Genomic DNA, 7,077 nt, shown 5'->3' on the forward strand with positions numbered 1-7,077 from the left:
GAGCCAACAGGACAATGGCCTGTCCTGCACTGTGCTATAATAGCTTGCTCAGGCCTGGACAGCCTCCACCACGGGGAAGTGCGGTCAAGGCACCTTATGCGGGCTTTTTGAGACTTGTCCCAGCACTCAAACCAATTTTCCATTTCTGTTTTTTTTTGTATTATAGAAAAAAATCCTACTAGAGAGAACAAGACAACGTACAACAAATTGACAGGCCTTATAAGATACAAAATTAAAACAGAAAAAAAGAAAAAGTGGACCACAATATGCGAACAACTAGATCTAAACAAGGATGGTCGAAAGGCCTGGACCCTTCTGCACCGGCTAGCAGGAAAGAAACAAATAACTAACCCCCAACCTATAAAAGACACTGACGACATAATAACAGAAAACCTTAAAAAGGCTGAAACCTTCAATAAATATTTTGCCAACTTTAACAAGTCAAAGCCAAGAAAACAACTGGACCAGGCCTTCAGTAATATCTTAAAGAAAAAAGAAAAAGCTCCAACAATCAACTGTCAGATCTTTGACACTCCCTTCACTCTACAAGAGCTCAATACTGCCCTAAAAAGCCTCAAGTCAAGAAAATCCCCTGGACCCGATAAAATAACAAATGAAATGATTCGGGGACTAGGACCACAGGCCCAAAACTGTATACTTAACTTTATCAACCATACATGGAAAACTGGAGACATACCACAGGAATGGAGAACCGCAAACATAATACCCATTTTAAAGAAAAATAAACCACCTGGAGACCCAAAAAGTTATAGACCAATATCTCTAACATCCAACATTGGCAAAATGGCAGAAAAAATGATCAATAACAGACTTAATTGGTGGCTAGAAAGTACTTGCTCACTCCACAATGCACAAGCTGGCTTCAGGAAAGCAAGTAGAACAGAAGACCACCTCTTTCGTTTTATCCAGGACACAGTAGAAGGGTTTCATGAAAACAAGCACGCTACAGCAGTATTTATAGATTTCCAGCAAGCCTATGATAGAGTGTGGAGAAAAGGTCTATTTTTGAAGATGAAAAAAATGGGCATCCATGGAAAAATGTACAGCTGGATCAGAGCATTCTTAAAAAACAGAACCATCCAAACCCGATTCGAAGGTGCCATCTCTAGTAAAAAAAGTTTGGAAGAAGGACTACCACAAGGTTCAGCCCTTAGCTGCACTCTCTTTCTAATCTTCATGAATGACCTCCCGGATTTCATTTCGGTCAATAAGGCACTTTATGCAGACGACCTTTTAATTTGGACTACAGAGAAATATCCAGTGCTGACTAGATCCAAACTAAATAGAGCCCTCACAACTATCTCCACATATTCAAAATTATGGAAAATGGAAATAAACAAAGAAAAGTCAGTTTATTCAATCTTTAGCCACAGCAACAAAACAGCAAAAAGAAACTACATCCTAAAAATAGACTCTCAGCCAATAAATAAAGAAGAAAATCCAACATATCTTGAAGTAAAACTAGACCAAAGACTGTCTCTAAAACACTTTATGGCAGATTTAAAAGAAAAGGCATCACAAAGATTAAACATAATAAAACATATAGCAGGAACATCCTGGGGAGCTGAAAAGAAAATCTTAAGACAGTTATACACTGGATATGTCAGATCTGTAATGGATAACTCTCTCTCCATACAAGTAGCTGCCAACAAAACCTATCAATCATCATTAGATACTATCCAAAATCAAGCCTTGCGGTTAATTAGTGGAGGTATGAGAACTACTCCCACAGCAGCCTGTGAAATAGACTCCAATATTGAACCTCTTAAGTTAAGGCGCAACAGAGCAGCATTAGAAGCTATTGAGAGATACAGAAGGTTGGAGGACGATCATCCAAATAAATTACTAACACAGAGAAATAGGAAAAACAACCAAAAAAAGCAAAGGACTCTGATCCAACTTACTGACGAACTAGCCCTAAAACACCACCTACCCAATAACAGAGAAAAAATTACCAGGTTTTCAAACATTACACCCGGACTAAACTACAAACAATCAACCATCAAAAAACATTTACTAAATAACACCTTAACAAAAGAATCAAATCCACTGGAGCTCAAAGTAGGCACGCTTGAAACAATCGAAAGCTATCAAAAAACAGCTATCCATATTTATACAGACGGATCGGCTTTCAAAGCTACCATCAATGCTGGTCTTGGTGCCTTCCTGGTCTTCTTTAAAAATAAACGCTTTGAGATAAGCGCACCCTGTGGTGATTACTGCTCAAACTTCCAAGCCGAAATTGAGGCAATTACCATAGCACTCCAGACAGTGGAAAACAAATTATATGAAGGAGTGCAACCACCATCAGATATTGTTGTCTTTACAGACTCCCAATCTACTCTGCAAGCACTTAACAGCAGCACCTCAAACAACCCAAGAGAGTTGACAACACTCATTGTGATAATCCACCAGATGATATCAAAATTAAATATCAATATTACACTACAGTGGATCCCTGGACACATTGGCATCATGGGAAATGAAAAGGCAGATAAGCTATCAAAGGCAGGTTCATCTATGGAACAACCAGATAGACCTGTTAACTACCTCACCCTAAGGTCAATGTTAGTCAACAATCACAAAGAGGAGTGGCTCAACCAATGGGCATCAGGAAACACAGGCAGAGCCATGTACAGAGAAATGACTACGCCTAACAAACTGGACAGTATTAACTTCCTCCCCCGCAAAGAACAATCTACAATCTTCCAACTAAGAACAGGACACACACCACTATTAAATTACCACCTGAACAAAATAAACTCCACACAACTACCCCTTTGCAGACATTGCGCCCACCCCTTTGAAACCGTAAACCATATCCTCTTTGAATGCCCCTCCCTAATCCACCTTAGGCAGACCCTACTTCCACTACAGCCCAACATAACCAACACCCTGTACGGCAGTGCTGAACAACTGAAGAAAACAGCACACTTTTTTTCCTTGGCACAGTCTGCAAAAGAGCTCACAGCTCAGCAGCAATAAAGCTGGCTAGAAGAAGAAGAAGAAGAAGTATTATAGCCAGGGCTTGATGCACCATAAGCCTAATATGTCATCCCATCAAAGTACTGTTAAAAATTATATTAAACCGGCTAAAACCGATAGCAGACAACATCATATCAGAAGAACAAGTAGGTTTTAGACGAAGTCGCAGCACAACAGAACAAATCCTAAACCTCAGAATACTATGTGAGAAATATCCCCAATGTCGCGTAGTACAGACAAGTGTCGTTTTCTTTCTCCTAACTCTGTTTTTTTTATTTTCTCTACTCGAAGTACGTGTACGGGGCGAGAGTGTCTTGTATTTTTTTGTTTTGAATTGTTTTGCTACGTCACAAAGTCCGGTGACATCTATCGGTCATTCTTTGTCATGAGGCAGTTCACCCTCTGAATTTGGTTGTAACGGACGGTGTGTTGGCCCGTAAAACGTTATTTGTCTGTACCAGTTTCTCGGACTTATTATTCAGTTGGATTTTTGGGACCCCTGTTTAGGGTGAGTTATTCGTTTGTGATATCTATTATTGTATGTTGTATGAGGTTGTCACTATTTCTATTTTTTAGTGTAGAAGTTGAGAGTATTGTGCTTATTTCGTTTATAGGGTGCCAGTGTTGGAGTTGTGGGCGTCGCTTGCCGTCTCAGAAATATATATTACAGTTTTTCAGTGTCATTGTCAAATTAGCGATTATCTGAGGTCTAACTTTACTATTACCGAGGTTGGCAGTTTTGTGACGCCAGTCGGAGTCTGGTGGACCATAAAACCAGGGTGACAAGTTGATAGCAGTAGCAAAGGTGCTTAAATTAATTATTGAATAATATCTTTATATATACCTATTATACATATATATATATATATATATCTAATATATATATTGTCTATTTATCATCCTCATTGTACATACACATATATGTTTCATACAATTAAATTCATTTATTTTTGTTGTTATTTAAACTATTCACCTAGTTGGTTACTGTATGTACGACTGTGTGTGAGTGATGTTCTTGTCAGGTTGAACCCAGGGACCTTAATAGTATACAGCTAGTTAACAACCCAAATAAATCCTAAACCTGACACCCAACACCAAGAGAATCTTTTCCATGTCTTTATTGATTTCAAGAGTATGGCACGGGGCACTCTGGGCGACAATGGAAAAGTACAACATTAATAAAAACATAATCAAAGTTATCCAGAACCTCTACAAGGATGCCACCAGTGCGGTGTACTTCAACAATAATATTGGCAACTGGTTCAAACCACAGATTCAGTAAGAAAAAGCTGCCTACTTTCACCAACACTCTTCAATATCTTCCTTGAAAGGATAATGGAAGATGCCCTCGAGGGCTATGAAGGTACTGTTAGCATTGGAGGAAGAAGAATTACTAACTTCGCAGATGACATTGATGGCAGGGACAGAAGAAGAACTAGCTGACCTGGTGATGCGCATTGACAAGACATCCGCAGCATATGGCATGCAAATAAATGCCTAAAAAAAACATAATTATGACCAATAGCCATCAGGGCTTTAAAAGAGGCATCAGTATTGGAGGTGAAAAGCTGACTAGTGTTAACAGCATCAAATACCTCGGAGCTATTGTCTCAGATGAGGGATCAAAACCCGAACTATTGGCCCGAATAGTACAGTCCACAGCATCCCTTTCAAAACTTAAAATAATACGGAAAGATAAGGGCTTAGCCCTCGGCACCAAAATCAGACTGATGCGCTCACTGGTCATGGCCACATTTTTATATGCTTGCGAGTCGTGGACGTTGAATGCAGAGCTTGAGAGGAGGATCCTAGCAATGGAATTGAGATGCTACAGAAGGATCCTAGGCATCACATTGAAAGATCGCATCACAAACCAAAAGGTCAGAGACAGGGTTACTGCAGCGATCGGAGCCCATGATGACCTGCTAACTATTGTAAAAAGATGAAAACTTAAAACCTTAAACCACATTACAAGATCTATGGGTCTCGCAAAGACCTTTCTTCAGGGAACAGTACCAGGAATAAGAAAAAGAGGCATACAGAAAAAGAAATGGGAGGATTATTTCTATTAAATTTGTTTGTCTAACAATACTAGTCTACGCCGTAGGAATGCAGTTATAAGAATTTCTACAAAGCTTATATCAACTATCAAAGCTTGTATACGTTATTTCTCCGACACACGATCTCGGATCAAGCTGCACTTTTATTTCTTTTTCCTGAGAACTAATTAATTATTGATAATAAAATACCATTAGCCTGATCAGACTATACAAAAGAGTTTTAGGTAACTTCAAAACGTTGTAGTAACTACAAATTCTTAATATTTTCTACTCTAAATCAAGTTAATATATCGGAATTAGAAATACTGGTGTTTTCACATGTGTTTTCATTTCTTTACATAAAAAATACTTAGGTCTAACTCTATCTTAACTTTTGGAAGAAAACAAAATAGATATACTTGTAGAGGCCTATTCATATACAGAATTTCTGTACAAGAAAGATGGAACTAGCCAGGAATAAATTAGTATGTAGAGAGGTTATCTTCATCTTCAAAAGGTTTGCGTACCAGTATGGCACTTGTTTATAAAGATGTTTTCAAATTTGTCTTTTTCATAAATTCTCTTTTTTCTCTCTTAAAATGGCAACATTGATGATGTTAAAACTATGATCAATATTTTAATTTGCAATATCTTGACTTTAATATAGATAATACGTTGTTTGCTGTTTCAATGATGTAATTATGAACAGTTAGATATGAACGAATTTTTTTTTCTTTAAAGAATAATAGCAAATAATGGCTGATAGTGAAACTTGCGTTTGACTTGACATTTCCCACATTACAATTGATTTAAGTGTTGGGTAAGAGCCAGTTTTTTCTTCACAAATACAATTAAAAAGATTGAATGAAAGACAATGTCTTCTAAACATTTTCAGAGACTCAAGTGATTTAAAGCTTTGCTAGATCAATCTTTTGTAGAGTAGCGCAATGAATCATGAAGTAGTTTCAACTACAATTTTATAGTAATATAGAAAGATGGACTTTTTGTGTTTGTATATTGTAGAATACTAACTGTCAAAGTACAATGTTATTTAAAGTGGAAATATACCATATTTTTTTTTCTTTTTTTAACTTGAGAGATTGATTTTATTAAAAGTTTATCTTTGTCTAGATTCTAGACGGGTAAAAGTAATATCAAAGACGTAGCAATCATGTCGGGAAGGTGTTCTTTGTGCATGGGGCCATGACTAATAAGGGCCTTTAAGCGCCTTTGAAAGAGAGTGTTTTTATTACTCTAAATTAGACATACAAGCTTGGAGTCTCATGACAAGAACAATGTTTTGTGACAATCTTGTTTTTAAGAGATGCTATATACATTCAGATGTCTTTTTTTTCTAAACGTATTAAAACAACTAGGAAGGCCAGATTTTAGTTTGTCTCACTAAACCTTAGAAATGCTGAACGGAACCCACTCTAATGTTATTAAACGCTGGCACACGGGTACTTTGCTACGCCACTGAGAAATGCCAATGCGCGTGTAGAATAGTGTTTTGTTATATTCTTTTTTTTGTGGAAAAGTATAATTTTGAACTTTCCGATAAAGATCATAAGTATTCTGTTTATGTCATGTAAAGAAGAGTCATTGGTAATGGGTATATCCGTCATTGTAGACATTGAGGTAGAGGAAAGGTTGGGACACATATAAACAATTTTAACAGATATCAGTCTGTGAGCAGGTCAGGGTGGCGCTACTGAGAGATGCCTTTTTGTTATCTGCTGCTCAACATTTATTCATTTATAACAGTAGGCAGGTGGTAGCTCTACTGGGTGGGCCCAATCTGTGCACCTCGGTCTGCGGCCAAGGGGCTAGAGTCGCCTAAGCAACCAGACAGCACAATCAAACTAAACTAAACTAAAAGGAAACAAACTAAAAATAAAACAACCAACTAAATTTATAAAACAACTTATATATACTTTATTTACATGAAACCAAAACAACAGTAATAAAACTAAATATACACACTACTAAACGATTGATCAACCCTACTTAACTGAACCTAACAAATAAAGCA

This window comes from Biomphalaria glabrata, chromosome 9 (assembly GCF_947242115.1).
Source record: "Biomphalaria glabrata chromosome 9, xgBioGlab47.1, whole genome shotgun sequence".
Classification (NCBI taxonomy): domain Eukaryota; kingdom Metazoa; phylum Mollusca; class Gastropoda; family Planorbidae; genus Biomphalaria; species Biomphalaria glabrata.